Here is a 16,635-nt window from a genome sequence, read left to right as displayed (position 1 = left end):
TATGGTATTACTTTTGAGATTCTTACTGATCATAAGAGTCTCAAATATATTTTCACACAGAAGGAACTCAATCTTCGACAGAGGAGATGGATGGAATTCCTGAAGGATTATGATTGTACTATTAGCTACCATCCGGGTAAAGCTAATGTGGTTGCTGATGCACTTAGCAGGAAGTCCAGAGGGACTTTAGCTTGTCACCGAGTTTTAGTCACGGATTTGATTCAGGGATTCTCCGATTTGGGCCTTGAGGAGCAGGGACGGACAGAGCAGGGTATTCTGGTTACCATGGTTGCTCAGTCGTCGATCAGGACGAGGATTCGAGAGGCCCAGGCCGGAGATCAGCATTTACAGTTCATTAGCATCCATATAGCTTCCGGACAGCAGACCGAGTTTACACGCGATGATGAGGGGATTGTTTATTTTCGAGGTAGATTATGTGTACCTCAGTCTCACCCGGTCAGGGAGGAGTTACTTCAAGAGGCTCATCGATCTAGATTTGCTATCCACCCAGGTGGGACCCGTATGTATCATGATTTGAGGCGTTCCTATTGGTGGAACGGTATGAAGAAGGACATCGCGGAGTTTGTTGCTAGATGTCTTGTCTGTCAGCAGGTGAAGGCCGAGCACCAGAGACCTGCTAGATTACTTCAGAGGATCCCTATTCCAGAGTGGAAGTGGGAGTATATTACTATGGATTTCGTGGTTGGTTTGCCTAGGACTCGACGAGGCCATGATGCGATTTGGGTAATCGTTGACCGATTAACCAAATCCGCACACTTTGTAGCGATCCGGAAGACTGATTCTCTGGATCGATTAGCTGGGTTATATTGTCGTGAGATTATTAGATTACATGGTGTGCCTTTGAGCATCATATCAGATAGAGACCCACGGTTCACGTCCCGATTCTGGCGAGTCCGGCGCAGCCTTGGGCACACCTGCTTCAAGACGGCATTCCATCCGCAGATGGGCGATCGAGCGGACTATTGAGACATTGGAGGACTTCTGAGGTCTTGTGTCATGGACTTGGAGGCGTTGGGAGGACCACCGCCATTAGTGGAGTTCGCTACAACAACAGCTATCATTCGGCTATCCAGATGGCACCGTTTGAGGCGTTGTATAGTAGGCCTTGTCGGACACCCATCCTCCGGAAGAGGTTGGGAGGCCCACTGATAGGACCTCGAGAGCTCAGCAGGGATGCGAGTTAGTTCGCACTATCGACGGAGGATGTCGAGGCTCAGGACCGCGAAGAGTTATGCTTGATCGAGACGGAGACCTCTGGAGTTCTCCATTGGTGATCACGTATTTCTTAGAGTTTCACCCACGAAAGGGGTGAAGAGATTTGGTCTCCGAGGTAAGCTAGCTCCCCGATATATTGGACCATTCCAGATCTTGGAGAGGATTGGAGCAGTAGCTTACCGTCTGGCGCTACCACCATCTCTAGCTGGCATTCACGATGTATTCCATGTATCTATGCTGAGGAGATACATATCCGATCCGGCACATGTTCTGTCAGATATATCTGTTCCTATTCAGCCTGATGTTACTTACGAGGAGGTTCCTGTACGGATTCTGGACCGTAGAGAGCGTCAGTTGCGGAACAAGACTGTCCGTCTGGTTAAAGTCGGATGGCAGCATCATTCTGACGAGGAGGCTACGTGGGAGCTGGAGGATACGATCCGAGCTCGATACCCTCATCTTTTTACTTGAGGTATGTGGGTTAGAGTTCCTTTCAGCATTTATACTGTTTGGTTATATTTTAGTGTTTGCTGTTAGTTATAGCGAAATTTGGGGACCAAATTTTTATTAGTAGGGGAGGATGTGAGATCTCGGAAAATTTAAATAGATAGGGTTATTTCAGAAATAGTCTTACAATATTTTTCCAGAATTTTTAGAAATTTTCTGGGAATTTATCGGAGCTCGTACGACGGGTTTTGAGGAGATTAATTTCGGGTACAGATAAGGCCTATTTGGGATACCCATTTAAGTGAGGAAATATTTTAATATATAAATCCATTTCCTTTATTTTATTTCCCCAACCCCATCGCCGAACCCGAGCCCTCCTTCCCCGATCTCCCCTCTCTTCCCTACTCTCTGCTCTCTCGCGGACAAGCGACGCCGAAGGGAATGAAGCTTTGATCTCCGGCGGTCTTCCTCTGCCGGTGTCAACACCCTAAGCTCAGATCTGGCCGGTGTTTCTCCTCTCCGGGTCTTCTTCGGCTGAGGAGTTGCTATTCGGTGGATTTTGCACCGATTGTTGACGATCGGTGGCTAGGGCTTGGTGAGGAGCCGGATCTCGTATCGTCTCCGACTGGTAGGCTTACCCTCTCCTCCCCTCGTGTTGCTCACAGAGCAGTCCACACCTCCCTTCTTGCTGGAATTGGGCAACGACGCCATTGGGAGGTGATCCAGAGATTTAGGGCTTCGTCGGATCTGTCCAGTGACGGCGGTGTGGTGAGGTAACACCCTTATCTTCACTGTGTTTGTTCAATCCCCTTCCCTGTTCTTGATCCTCATTTTCTTGGCTACGGATTTAGGTCACGAGATTGAAGGGATTAAGGTAAGATGAATAGATTGTTTTCTTTAATTAGATTGTTGTTGGATTAGGGATCTCCAATCTTGATCTCTGTTCTTGACTTGATCAATAATCTTCCAGATTGATTTCTTCTTGATCCGGAATGTAGAGTGGAATTCAACACATTGCTATTCTGTGGATTTTTTTTTTGGTGCGGCAGCAACCCATCCATCAGTGTTCCCTTGATCCAGAATCAAACAGCAGCTAGATTGAGGTATGGTGTAGCGAGGTTGATACATAATTAGTGTTGTGTTGATGAATTAGATATGTATTGAATTCGGAATGGATTGGATTGGTACATGATTAGTTAGGGTAATTGATCTTAGTTGTAGATCATGGTTCGAATTTGGATATTGTTGTATAATCACATGTTAGATGATTAGGTATGATCTGGATACCTATTGATAATTTATTATCATTAGGTTGTGTAGATTAATTAGGTTATATGGATTTAGGTTTGATTTGCTAATCTAATGGTTAATTAAGGATTAGGAAATTATTCATAATTAACCGTTAGAAAGGTGGAGGGTTATAGGTTAGGGTTTGTCCCTAAATTTCTGTTTAGGATTTATTTAGCTATTTGTTTGTGTTTTAGCTAAATAAATGTAAATGTATTTATTTACACAGGACTCTGATTCGAGACGAGCATCTCGACATTGGATTAGGACTGGATTGTACCTTCTATTTGAGGCGGGTACCCTTTGACTTATCTTTTGATAATGTCTTATGATATGTGTAGCTTATATATACTTACTAGTGGTAGATAGTAGATTATTCTTTCTCTTGGTCTTAGCTAGTTGATACCTATCACATGCTTCATCTGCTAGTTGCGTTACTTCAGGATTGGATATTTTATCTCTTGCCATGTGTATATATGTTCATAGAGATGCATATCTATAGTGCTCTACTCTAATGGATTAGTTGCTTTACATGTGTGATACATGCTCTTCGATTCATGATACCTACATCGTTGTTATATGTGATGTCTTTGGATTTATGTTGTTTATATCATGGTTATATATATGCGTTTACCTTTTGGGCACACACATATATGGAGGAGGCTATGTTCAGGTATGTCATATTGTAGCCGCATGCACCATATCGCATGATTGCATGCTGGGCGATTGACGACTCCATTATTGTTGAGCTCGTCGGCCGGCTACATAGGCCTGCACACAACGTGTTTCACTGCATGGGTAGTGGCACAGCACAGTAGGGTGTGTATGGCAGTAGCTCTGTAGTGCTCGTCCGGGTGCTCATGGGTAGTGTGATGCAGCGGGGTAGCAGACAGGGATCCCTCCCCGTCATCGCGTACCGGGAGTTGAGAGCATTGCGCTCCCTCACTATGTTTGAGGTAGGAGGATAGGTGTACTCCGACAGCATCCCGTCCACTCGGTCACTCTTCAGGGGCAGTGATGGCAGAGTGCACGGTGTCACAGCCCTACCCACTCGGTCTCACCATTGTGTGTGAGATGGCTGACTGGTTGACAGGGGTGACCATGTCATATTGCATCATATGCACGGATTGCATTCGTTATGATTCATGCATTTTGGTGATTGTATATGATTGACATGCATACAGGATACATGCTTTTGCTCTGACTATTTTTGTCTGTGTATGTCCACAGTTATTTGTCCAAGCCTCGCAGGTGAGTACAGTTTATTTCAGTATCGCATTTCTTATTATTTGTGCAGTAGACTGTGTTACATGCCTATTGTTGGTTACTGCATTTTATTCAGTTATGCATATGTGTTATACTGATAGGAGACTGTACTATAGGCTTTATGGTTTAGGAGGTTGTACCTTAGGATATTACTGGTAGTTATATATTGCTGTACATGTCTATTGGATTACCTGCTGAGTTCTTTGAACTCACCCCGTTGTTACTATTTTTCAGGTTGAGGTTGTTGGGAGATATTCCAGTCGCTAGCCCCATTATCGCGAGGATTTTCTTTGTCGGATTATATTTTGCTTTTGCATCTTATATACTTGTATTGTGGGTTTGTATTGTGGACTTTACATTGAACATTCGGGTTTGCTACTTTTGTTTTCCGCTGCGGTTGTATTTTCATTACTTCGTGGATTTGTTTTCTTCGCTGTAGTGGAGTAGGCTGTTTACATATATCTTCGAGGTTCCATATCGTCTTTCCTTATTAAACTGCGTGGATTGATCATATATTATATCTGTGTGGAATGTTGATATAAACTGCGTGGTTTGTTTCTTAATTGTATTGTATCGTTCCGGCCGTGTGTGGCCGAGGTATAGAGATATATGTATACTGAGCTTCATATTGTCCGCCGTACAGGGGAGATGCTGCCGAAATTTCTTCGGACAGGGACTACCTGGGGCGTGACAGAAAGCGATCAAGGATCGCGGGCCTTCGAGTAGGAGTCGTCACAGGCTCCGAACGAAGTAAATTCCCCTATGTTTGTGTGTTTGTTTTTATTCCGCTGCGTTTTAACTCCGATAGTTTTGCGATTCGAAAAGTGTGAAAGTCACGAGCGCTATTCACCCCCCCCCCCTCTCTAGCGCGTCTCGATCCAACAATTGGTATCAGAGCCAATGTTGATGTTGGTTGCCATTGGAGTATTTATTATTTTTGAATTTTCCATGCAAAATTTTTTAATTAACTCCTTAGCATATTTAGTTTGATAAATGTAGATTCCATCTTTGGTTTGTTTTATTTATAAGCCTAAGAAAAAGTTGAGTTCCCCAACCATACTCATTTCAAATTCATTTTCCATTAATCCAACAAATTCTTTTAAAAACTTCGAGTTAGTTGAGCCAAAAATTATATCGTCAACATATATTTGGGCTATAAAGATGTCTTTTTCTATAGTTTTTACAAATAGGGTTGGATCTATTTGTCCTTGGTTAAAGCCTTTGGATATTAAATAATTAGATAATCTTTCATACCATGCCTTAGGGGCTTGTTTTAGTCCATATAAAGCCTTTTTTAGTTTAAATACATGATTTGGTAATCTAAGTCTTCAAATCATGGGGGTTGGCTTACATAGACCTCTTCCTTGATAAACCCATTCAAAAAGGCCGACTTAACGTCCATTTGGTATAACCTAAACCCTTTATTTGCTGCATAGGCTAATAGCATCCTAATGGATTCGAGTCTGGCTACTGGTGCATAGGTTTCATCATAGTCTAAGCCTTCAACTTGACTGAACCCTTTGGCTACTAGTCTAGCTTTGTTTCTTATTATATCACCCTGATCATCCAACTTGTTTCTAAAAACTCATTTGGTGTCTATTATTGATTTATCTACGGGTTTAGGTACAAGGTCCCAGACTTGGTTTCTTTCAAATTGTGCTAATTCTTCCTGCATTGCAATGATCCAGTCTGGGTCAGGTAGGGCTTCTTCTATAGTCTTAGGTTCAATTTTAGAAATAAGGACAATCTGACTAAGGTTTCTATAGGAGGATCTAGTTCTGACTCCTAGGTTTGGGTCACCCAAAATTTGGTCAGGTGGGTGAGAGGTACTTACTCTAGTTGGTCTTATTTGTGGTCAGAAATTGGTTCTTTTGGTTTATTAAGGTTAGGTTGGATTTCATCATCTTCTATAGCTCTTGGATTGATGTCAATATTTTCATTTATATTAGGTAGGTTGTTTTCTTCATCAAAGATTACATTAGTTGTTTCTTCAACTTTCAAGGTATTTTGATTATATACTCTAAAGGCCCTACTGGTTGAGGAGTATCCTAAAAATATTCCTTGGTTAGACTTGGGTGTAAATTTTCCTAAGTAATCTTTAGTATTTAAAATGTGAACTTTACAACCAAATACTTTTAAATAGTTTAGGTTGGGAATTTTATGGTAGTAAAGTTCATAAGGTGTTTTATTGTGAGGTTTGTTTATTAAAATTATGTTTTGAATATAATTTGCAGTATTTATTGCTTCAGCCCAAAATTGATGATTTAAATTATATTCGTTTAACATAGTCCTAGCACCTTCTTATAGTGTTCTATTTTTACGTTCCACTAGACCATTTTGTTGGGGGGTTCTAGAAACCTGTGATTTTCAAATCCCCCCCCCCCCCCCATGATCACTTCTTATTCTTTTTATTTTAGAATTTTTTCATTTTCCGTTAATTTGCAAAAATTACTAAATATTTCATAGGTTTCATCTTTTGTTTTTAGGAATTTTACCCATGTGTACCTAGAGTAGTCATCAATTATCACTAAGCAATATTGGTTCTTGCTTAGTGATTTGGCTCCATGTGAATCAAATAGGTCAAGGTGAAGGAGTTCAAGTAAGGAGTTAGTTCTTTCTAGGTTGGTTGACTTGTGGGTTGACTTGGTTTGTTTTCCTTGTTGACACGCATCACAGATTGAGTTTTCAATAAATTTTAATTTGGACAAACCTCTAATTAGACCATTTTGACTCATTTTTGAAATGAGTCTAGTGTGAGTGTGACCCAGTCTTCTGTGCCACAGTTGGGTTTCCTCTTGTTGTGTCAAGAGACACTTTATTGAGGATATTGATAAGTCAATTGTGTAGATGTTATTCTTCCTAAGTCCCTTAAGTCTAATTTCAGGGTTTTCGATGTTTTTAACTAGACACCCAGATTTATCAAAATTGACTAGATATCCACTGTCACACAATTGACTTATACTCAGTAAATTAAAGTTAAAATTTTCAACCAATAAAACATTTCGAATAATGAAATCGGAACTAAGTTCAATATTACCTTTTCCAATTACTTTAAGTTTACCGTCGTTGCCGAATGCAACCGATCCTAAATTCTTGTACTTGAGTTTAGTAAACTTCAACTTATCTCCAGTCATGTGTCTGGAGCATCCACTATCCAACATCCATTGATCCAATTCCTACACACGAACTAGTTGAATTGGTTTCCTTTTAATGGATTTAAAGATAGCTTAATTGAAGTAGACTCCTTAGTTTTTCAATCTCACCCAATCTAAGTTAGCAAGCAATTAATCCTATGGTTGTTTTGAATTAAATTAATGTTTTGAAAAGTTTTGGAGAAGGTTTTAAATAAGATTTTGAAATTAAGTTTTAAAAGGATTAAGTTTTAAAAAGATTTTGAAATTAAGTTAAAAAGATTTTTAAAATAATTTTGAAAAGATTTTCAAAAGAGTTTTAAGGGTTTTAAAGTAATTTTGAAAAGATTTTTAAAAGAGTTTTGAAATTGAGTTTTAAAATAATTTTGAAATTAAGTTTTAAAATCATTTTGAAATTAAGTTTTAAAATCATTTTGAAATTAAGTTTTAAAATAATTTTGATTTAATTAATTTTGATTTAAGTTTTAAAATAATTTTGATTTAAGTTTCAAAATCATTTTGAAATTAAGTTTTAAAATCGTTTTGAAATTAAGTTTTAAAATTGTTTTGAAATTAAGTTTTAAAATCATTTTGAAATCAAGTTTTAAAATCATTTTGAAATTAAGTTTTAAAATCGTTTTGATTTAATTAATTTTGAAAATAAAATTAAGAAAATTAATTTTGAAAATAATTTTAAGTTAATTAATTTTTGAAAAAGAATTTTAAGTTAATTAATTTTTTGAAAAAGAATTTTAAGTTAATTAATTTTTTTAAAATAATTTTAAGTTAATTAATTTCAATTAGTTTAATTTAGTTGAATTAACTTGATTTAAGTTTAAGTCAGTTTTAATTTCTTAGTCATCTCACCCGATCTACATTTTCAATCAGGGAACCCTATAATTGTTGTGAGATGAATTATGGTTGAATTTTAGGGTAAGGTTTAACTTTGTGTTAGATTTAGGTTTAGCTTTGGGTTCAACAAGTAAGCATTCTTTGGATAAACTTCTGGGCTATGGTGAGTCACAAGGAACTCATTAAAGTTGTAGGACCGTTAGATTCGATAGAGGGGGGTGAATATCGATTCGAAAACTTAGAGTATAAACGCAACGGAAAAGTAAAATAGACACAGATGTTTTTTACTTCGTTCGGAGCCTGTGACGACTCCTACTCAAAGGCCCGTGGTCCTTGACCACTTTCGTTGGGCAATCACTAACAAGTCGAAATATGATTACAGAATAAGTACTGGAAATGCTAGTGAAAATAAAGCAATACCGACAAGGAAATTAAATAAAAACGGAAGGAGCACTTTGTCGGAGCGTTGTTGGCGTCGCACTGAACGTCGAGCAGCAAGACCAGCAGTAGAAGAGTTCTCAGATGAATTGATTGTTTGAAGCTCCTGCCTGGGGCTTCTTTTATATGCTGTTCCGGGCGCCTGGATTCCTTCCAGGCGCCTGGAATATGACGTCGCTGCACAAATCGTGATGCTCCACGTGGCGACGACTCGGTTGGATATAATTTGCCTTCCGGGCGCCCGGACCTCCGAGCACCCGGACCACCTTGTTCCAGAAAACTCCCTTTTCCTGCAAAACAAAGTTAGTCCGAGGCAATATATACCCTGCAACATAGATTATTAGCACATTTATAATAGTATGAATTAGCACAAGTTAGTATGACTTAGATTCCGTCTTTCCGAGACCGGAATCTAGTCACGATCTCGACTTAGATATCCGAAATGGATCTAAGCCGGATCGACGCCTAATGTTCCCTTCCCGGGAACGTGTCCTCGCAGTCACTCCCCTCCAGTGACTTACCTCACTTACCTGCCAGACGTCCGGTCAGCCCGTCGACCCGTCTGGACTTCTCGCCAAGCGTCCGGTCAGCCCGTCGACCCGCTTGGACTTCTCGCCAGCTATCCGGTCAGCCCGTCGACCTAGCTGGACTTCTCGCCAAGCGTCCGGTCAGCCCGTCGACCCGCTTGGACTTCTCGCCAGCTATCCGGTCAGCCCGTCGACCTAGCTGGACTTCGTGCCAGACATCCGGTCAGCCCGTCGACCTGTTTGGACTTCTCCTGCACACTCGATCAAAGTGTCAGATAATAACAAAACTAACTTAACCTATTTGTCATTCATCAAAACCTGGGTTAAACCGTTAGTGCTACCCGCACCAACAAAAGTAACCATGTCTTAGAGGTTTCCCAAATAGTCCTACCCATTGAACTTAATACTAAACCTTGGTCTAACTAGTTAGGATCCATTTAAGGGTAGTTTCGGTCAGTTCCACTTGCCCAAATGCACCAGGTCGAAGTCATATCTTCCTAGACATGCGATGCCCAGGCTTCCCTAACGTACTATCATCCAAAAACTTTACCAGTATTGTGGGTCAAGTTAAACCTAGCCCATTTTAACCTAACCTTAATTACCCTGCCAGGTAATCTACTCTTGTTTTATCCATTTTGGGTAGATTAAGTTCAGTTACCCAGTCGGGTAGTTCAGTTGGGGGTGCCAGCTATTCTGGATCCTCCATCTATATTTTATTTGATTTGAATTCGAATTATTTTGAATTTTTAAGTGAATTTTTAATTTAAGTTTGAATTTTAATTTAATTTCAAATTTTAAGTTTGTAATTTGAATTTTGAATTTTTTGAATTTTAATTTAATTTCAAATTTTGAGTTTGTAATTTGAATTTTAATTTAATTTAGAATTTTGATTTAAAATTTGAATTGTTTTCGTGTTTACTCCCCCTGGATCATAGCCTCGATATGGTCTATCGAGGTAGTGTATTTGATCCTTCGGGACCCAGTATTGGCCAAGTCCAAATTGATTTTCTATGCGGAAAGTCTTGGCAGGTCGATGGCTTCAGGCAAAAGTCCTAGGGGGTGGTAACCCTAGGTGGAAAGTCCTGATGTCGCGAACCAGGTGAAAGACTGGACTAGCCGGGAAGCGGATGTCCAGCAGAAAGTCCGGAAGCGTCGAGTGCTGAGCAAAAGTCCAGTCGATCGCTCGGGTGGCGGCTGAGGTTGTCCCTGACCCCGAATCTCGCCTCGGAGAGATGCGAAACCAGCAGCCATCTCGGATCGCATAGATCGAAGGAAGCGATGGCTATCTAGCACAGCTCGTCGCATCTGAGTGGACTGGATCTCGAGTCGAGTGAGTCTGTCCTCGACATGTTATTCACTTCTTGGATTCGCCAGCTTACTCATCTTTTGGATTGTATCTTGGAGTTGGGCATATGATGTTTAGCTACCTTATATTTAATTGAGTACTTATGTGTGAGCATAATTTCAAAAATAACTTTTAAATTGGTTTTAAAAATTCTAGGAAAAATGACTTTAAAATCCCTTTTTCTTAGAAGTTTCAAAAATTGGATTTAACTTAGGCTTTCCCCCTAGAAATCATGTTCCCCTAGACTTAAGCCAGAGCATCTCACAAACACCTAGGTATACCTTGATTGTGTTTTGAAAAACATAGAATGGCGTGAGATGCATAGGGTACAGCCTGGACTCAAGAATGCTTATATCTGTGCATCAATATGAGTCTGGGCGTTAAACACGCACTATACATCAATCAAGTCAAGTTTTCCAGCTCTAGTTAAATCTATCTGGACCAAACTGACTTAACTTGACTAACCAAGTGAAAGTTGTTGCCCTCTAGGCAATCAGCAAGTAGCTAAAGGTTAGACAGTTGGTAAAAGGATACTCAGTTTTCAGTTTAAGCATGTGTGATCTTTAGGACTCTGATACCTCTAAAAATAAAACTGGATAATTTGAAATTTATTGAACTTGACTCATGCTTGGACTTAAGGACCAACTAAATAACCTAAACCAAATTTTTAGCTACTTCACTCCCTCCTTGTCCTAAAATTTAATAAGTATTGTTTAGAATTAAGCTAAGTTTTTTAACCTAAGCTATAGTTTTCAAAATACAATACTTGCAAAGAACTTAGCTAAGATCCAATCTTTATTCTCAAAATTTTAAAAAAAAAAAAAAAACTTAGCCCACTTTTAAATCTACCTTTGTAAATTCTTGCTTTCCTATGTAGTTTTGCAAACTTTAACTCATTTCTTCCAAAAATTTCTACTAAGCAAAAAGCGACTTAAAAAAAAAATTTCAAAATTCATTTGGCCCCAAATATTTCTCTAACAAATTTTCAAAATCTAGACTAGTACTTCTCTACATATAGTTTTAGATTTTTATTTCACTTAGCTAAAGGTAAGAAATGAAATTATAAAATGTTAAGTGTTACCAAAATCTTGTTATCCATCTTTAAAAATCAAATGATTATTTTGATTATTTTTTGATATATGCCAAAGGGGGAGAGTAGCAAATTCAAATACTCAAATAATTATCAAATTCAAAAATGAGAGTAGCAAATTCAAATTTAAAATAATGAGTAACAAAATATTAAAGGGGGAGTAACAATTAAGGGGAGCCTAAACTTAATGTTATGCTTGCTTTAAATGTTTTTACTTGCATCTATTCTTTATTTGATATCTGTTTACTTAACTTTGAATTTAAGTTGTCATAATCAAAAAGGGGAAGATTGTTGGTGCGGGAAGCATCCGACGATCGAACTCGTGTTTTGATAATGGCAAAGGATTCAAAGTTAAGGTGTTTTGTGATCTAACAAGTCTGCTTGAGTATTTCAGGAAAGTCCTAGTTGCGGTTAGGCAAAGGGAAAACCCTAGGGGGTGGTAACCCTAGGTCATAGGGGGTGGTAACCCTATGCGGAAAGTCTTGGCAGGTCGATGGCTTCAGGCAAAAGTCCTAGGGGGTGATAACCCTAGGTGGAAAGTCCTGGTGTGGCGAACCAAGTGAAAGACTGGACTAGCCGGGAAGCGGATGTCCACCAGAAAGTCTGGAAGCGTCGAGTGCTGAGCAAAAGTCCAGTCGATCTAGAGGATCGCACTAGTAGCAAGTAAATCTCCTGAGTGGAGTAGGTGAGGACGCGTTCCCCGTAGAGGGAACAGTAGGTGTCGGGTCGACCTAGGGTTTCCGGACGGAAATCCGAAGTCAGACCCGGACAGTCTGGAGACTGTCATTACTCTGTTATCATACTTTCTATTGTATTATGGTAACTTTGGTTTGCAGGGTATGTGTTTGGGACTAACACTGTTGCAGGACCAAAGTAGCACAAGTTAACCTCGGATAAACAGTGTCCGAGGCGCCTCCATGGGGCTTGGAGGCACCTCGGGTGCAAAGCTGGAGCTGGCTGCGAAGCACTCTGGAGGCGCCTTGAAGGAGTCATAAGGTGCCTTGGAAGGCGCCTTGGGCAGATAAAATTCGACCAGTTCAAGCTTGATCCACGCGGGTGACTCGGCAGCATGGAGGCGCCTTGAATAGCCTTCAAGGCGCCTTGAACACCCTTTATAAAGGGGTTTCGAGCAGCACCTCCATTCATCAGATTCTAAGTAATCCTCTTACTGCGTGCTACTAAATCGACGACCCGGAAGTGCTACGACTTGACATCGACGACCCGGAGCTCTAAAACTTATGATTTCTATACTATTGTCGGTATAACTGTGTTTCTTTTTATTGTACTTATTTACAATACTTGTACTCTATTCGAACTTATAGTTGTTGCCCACGGAAAGCGATCAAGGATCGCGGGCCTTCGAGTAGGAGTCGTCAAAGGCTCCGAACGAAGTAAATTCCCCTGTGTTTATTTTTATTCCGCTGCATTTTAACTCCGATAGTTTTGCGATTTGAAAAGTGTGAAAGCCGCGAGCGCTATTCACCCCCCCCCCCCCTCTAGCGCGTCTCGATCCAACACACAACGTATTTCATGTCTCCATGCTGAAGAAGTGCCTTCACGACCCTAGCCAAGTGATTGAGCCTCAGTCAGTGCAGATCCAGGAGGATCTTAGCTATGAGAGCAGACCTACACAGATAGTGGACAGAGAAGTTAAGAGACTAAGGAACAAAGAAGTGCCACTAGTGAAGGTCATCTGGCAGAATCAGAAGCACGATGAAGTTACTTGGGAGCGTGAGGACAGCATGAGACAGAAATATCCAGAATTATTCTAAGTTCGAGGACGAACTTTTTATAAGGTATGGGGAATTGTAACAACCCAAATTTTCTCATTTCGAGTCTTAATAGTGCTTAAAAATAATTAAAAATGCTTTAGAAAAATTCTAGATATTTTTAGAAATTTTTAGAGTATTTTTATGCAATTTTTAGATGTCGTTTAGTATTTTTACCAAAAGGAGGAAGTTTCAAAAAATAAATAGGTTCGGCCAAGGTTCGAACCTGTGACCTCCGACCCGACCCGAACCTTAAGCGAATTCGGCTAACCAAGTGCCCAAGCAAGCTGTGCTAATTAAGGAAAGAGCAAAAAATATTTATATGGAAGTAGATAACAGAATACCTAGTTATAAGAAGAGAACTTAGGTATTATCTCGAGACCTAATTCCTTCTCACCTCTTCTTCCTCGCACGCGACGGCGGCTCGGGCGACAACGAAGACAAGCCTAGGGCACATCTCCGGCGGTCAGCCTAGGCTCGATCCGAAGGGTTTCTTCATCGAATTGAGATCCTCTTGTCAAGGAGAGTCCGTGGGCACAAAGAAGAAGTCGGAATCTTGAGCTATCCGAAACCCTAGAAGTTCTCTTCTCGGTTGTGAGTCCAAGAAACCAATGTAAGTGTTACTCATCTACGGTAAGAGTAGTTTCGAGCTTCGATTCTCTTTTTCTTTTGGTTTCGGAACATGCTGTTTGTTTGGAGTGCTGCTGTGAATCTCAAAGCAAGGGAATAAACCTACTACCTAGTTTAGGAGGTTTAAGATTTTCTGATCCCAGATTCTTGTCTATCAAGAAAACCTACTTCATTTTTAGTTGGCAATTGAAGTGGTACAACTTGCTTTCTAGGTACAGACATGCTTTGCTTAGTTGGAAATAATTTAGAATGTGTAAGTGCATTAAGTGTATGTTCTAGTATATCATCATATTCACGTATCAACTTTTGATAGCAACAGCATTATTTTGGTAGATGGCATTTCTTTTGCTTAAGCTAATTGACTTGTCTTTACTAAGAGGATTTGATTGTTCTTTTTAATTCTGTAGTAGCAAGTGTTCTTTGTTTTCCTTGCTTTCGGATTTTCTGTACAACATTGGGATGGCTAGAAGTTTAAGAGTAGCAAGTGTCCTTTGTTTTCTTTGCTTTTGGATTATACTGTACAGTATTGGGATAGCTAGAGGTTTTAAGAGTAGCAATCGTTCTTGGCTTTCTTTCCTTTTTAGTTCTGTTGTAACAAGATTTAAGATCCTGTTGCTCAATAAAAGTATAAGTATTGCAGTTTATTTTTGCATTGCAGAATTAGATTCCTTTGCAGTTAATCAGATTTCATTTAGCCTTGTAGTGCAGAAATGTAGTGCAGTATAGATCTCCTTGTAGTGCAGAATTTTGGTGCAGTTTCTTTAAGTAACTCGTGCATTAGCAAGTGCAGATCATATTCGAGTTTTCTTTTGTTTTCTTTGCTGCTGTACAGAACCTGAACTGCCCTCTTATTCCGAGTATATAGATAGATTTCTTGTTGATTAGAATAAATGGTCATATGAATAGGTTCTTACCATGTTTTCAGACTTTTGTACATATGCATTTATGAGTAATTATAAGTAAGAAAAGACCAAGGTCTTGATTTGATCCAAATTCCAGAAGTTGAAGATCAAAGGCACGCCTAGTGCTTGAAGAAATGCCGAGGCATTCTATACTAAGAGAATTAGAAGATAATAAGTATTTTACTTTAAAAGGCTAGTACCCGACTTCCAAGGTTATCCTTAAACAAATTCGGTGACCAATTCCAAGGTCTTGGCCCTGGTAAGACCAAGGTCTTTATCCTCGTAGGACTGGTGACTAGCTACCACAGTCTCTATTAGGGAGCGCGCATTGGTACTAAGCCTGAGCCCAAGAGAAAGTTTATTATTATTTTGAAGTATTAAACTATATGTATTTGAACTAGCAAAGCAAGTGTCATAAAAGTTTAATTCAGCAAGTTAGCCTCTTTATTCCCAAGTACAGCAAGTTAGAACTGATGTTTTCTTTTAGCACTGCAAACCTTAGTTTGATTGATACTGTCATGAAGCGTTGCAGATTTTTAGTTTACATTTAGCTCTTGGGGTTCTTGGGTAGCAGTAGGCGTGCACCACAAATGAAGAATTGTAGAATTTTTACATTTTGTAGTAGTGCAGATTTTCACATTTTGTAGCAGTGCAGATTCTTGCATTTTGTAGCAGTGCAGATTTTTCATCAAGCATCTAGTTTCTTTTGTTGTTATATACATGAGTAGATTTTCTAGTTTTCTATTTGCTATTAATTCAAAGCATGCAGTATTAGTTTTATTTGTTTCCTGATTAGTTTATTGAGCATGATTAGCCTTGTCTTCCAGCATGCAGTTTTATTCTTGTATATCATGAGTATGCAAATTTTAGTGCTTTGCTATTAGATGAGCATGAGTAGTTTTCTTCTTACAGATTCAGTTTTTAGCATTTGTTGTATTTATATGCACATTCGAGTTTTTGTGAGTTAGACAACGCTTACTAAGCATTCGCTTATAGTTTGCATTTCCTCTTACTGCAGATAAAGGGAAGGAAAAGCTATAGCAAAGGAAGGCAACAAGGAGGTGTTCGATGATGTGTGTGATGCCAGGACTATGGGAGAGATTTGGGACATTATTAAGTTTCCGTGTTTTAGTGGATAAGAAACATTTGAGATTGTACTTTATATTCCATGTCATTTGAGATTGTACTTTATATTCCATGTCATTTGAGATTATTCTTGCTTTAGATTGCACGCTAAGATGAGTTCAGTTTAGTAAGTAGGTACTTTTGTGTTTGCATTGAGATATGGTTTCATATGTTTTCTGCTATTATGAGTTATATGTGCATGTCAGTATTGTATTGTATTTTAGTCCTGCTGAACTGCATATACTCTGTCGAAATTTTAAGTTTTCTGGAAAAATTTTAAGTACAGTTTGTTACACTAGTTAAGTTAGAGTTTATAGTAGTTATGTAACGGACACCTTTAGAGAGTAGTGAGAAGGGTGGTCGTTCAGTACCTTCCTGTGCTATCCGGTTAGGGATCTACCATTCGGTGATCCCTATTCCCATATCACCTTAGATGACATCTATATGCATTTTTTGGGAGAGGAGAGACCCTTTGGCCTAACTGAGTTCAGGTCGACTCTTCTTAGGGTTCAGGACTATGTTATGTACAGAGTCCTGACAGCATGTATTTTGCTCATCACATCTCGAGACATCTCGAAGATGCGATCATC

General features: G+C 39.4%; 1 long non-coding RNA gene across 1 annotated transcript; it reads left to right on the top strand.

The window, feature by feature from the left end:
• The first annotated feature begins 2,370 nt into the window (after window positions 1-2,370).
• LOC121987465 lies at window positions 2,371-2,712 on the top strand. The gene is made up of 3 exons (XR_006113606.1): window positions 2,371-2,456; window positions 2,535-2,557; window positions 2,654-2,712. It is a non-coding gene; the product is annotated as an uncharacterized LOC121987465 (long non-coding RNA).
• The last annotated feature ends 13,923 nt before the right edge of the window (window positions 2,713-16,635 follow it).

Source organism: Zingiber officinale, chromosome 5B (genome assembly GCF_018446385.1).
Source record: "Zingiber officinale cultivar Zhangliang chromosome 5B, Zo_v1.1, whole genome shotgun sequence".
Taxonomy (NCBI): Eukaryota; Viridiplantae; Streptophyta; class Magnoliopsida; order Zingiberales; family Zingiberaceae; genus Zingiber; species Zingiber officinale.
Note: the sequence above shows the minus strand (reverse complement) of the source record. Positions and strands in the feature narration are given on the sequence as shown.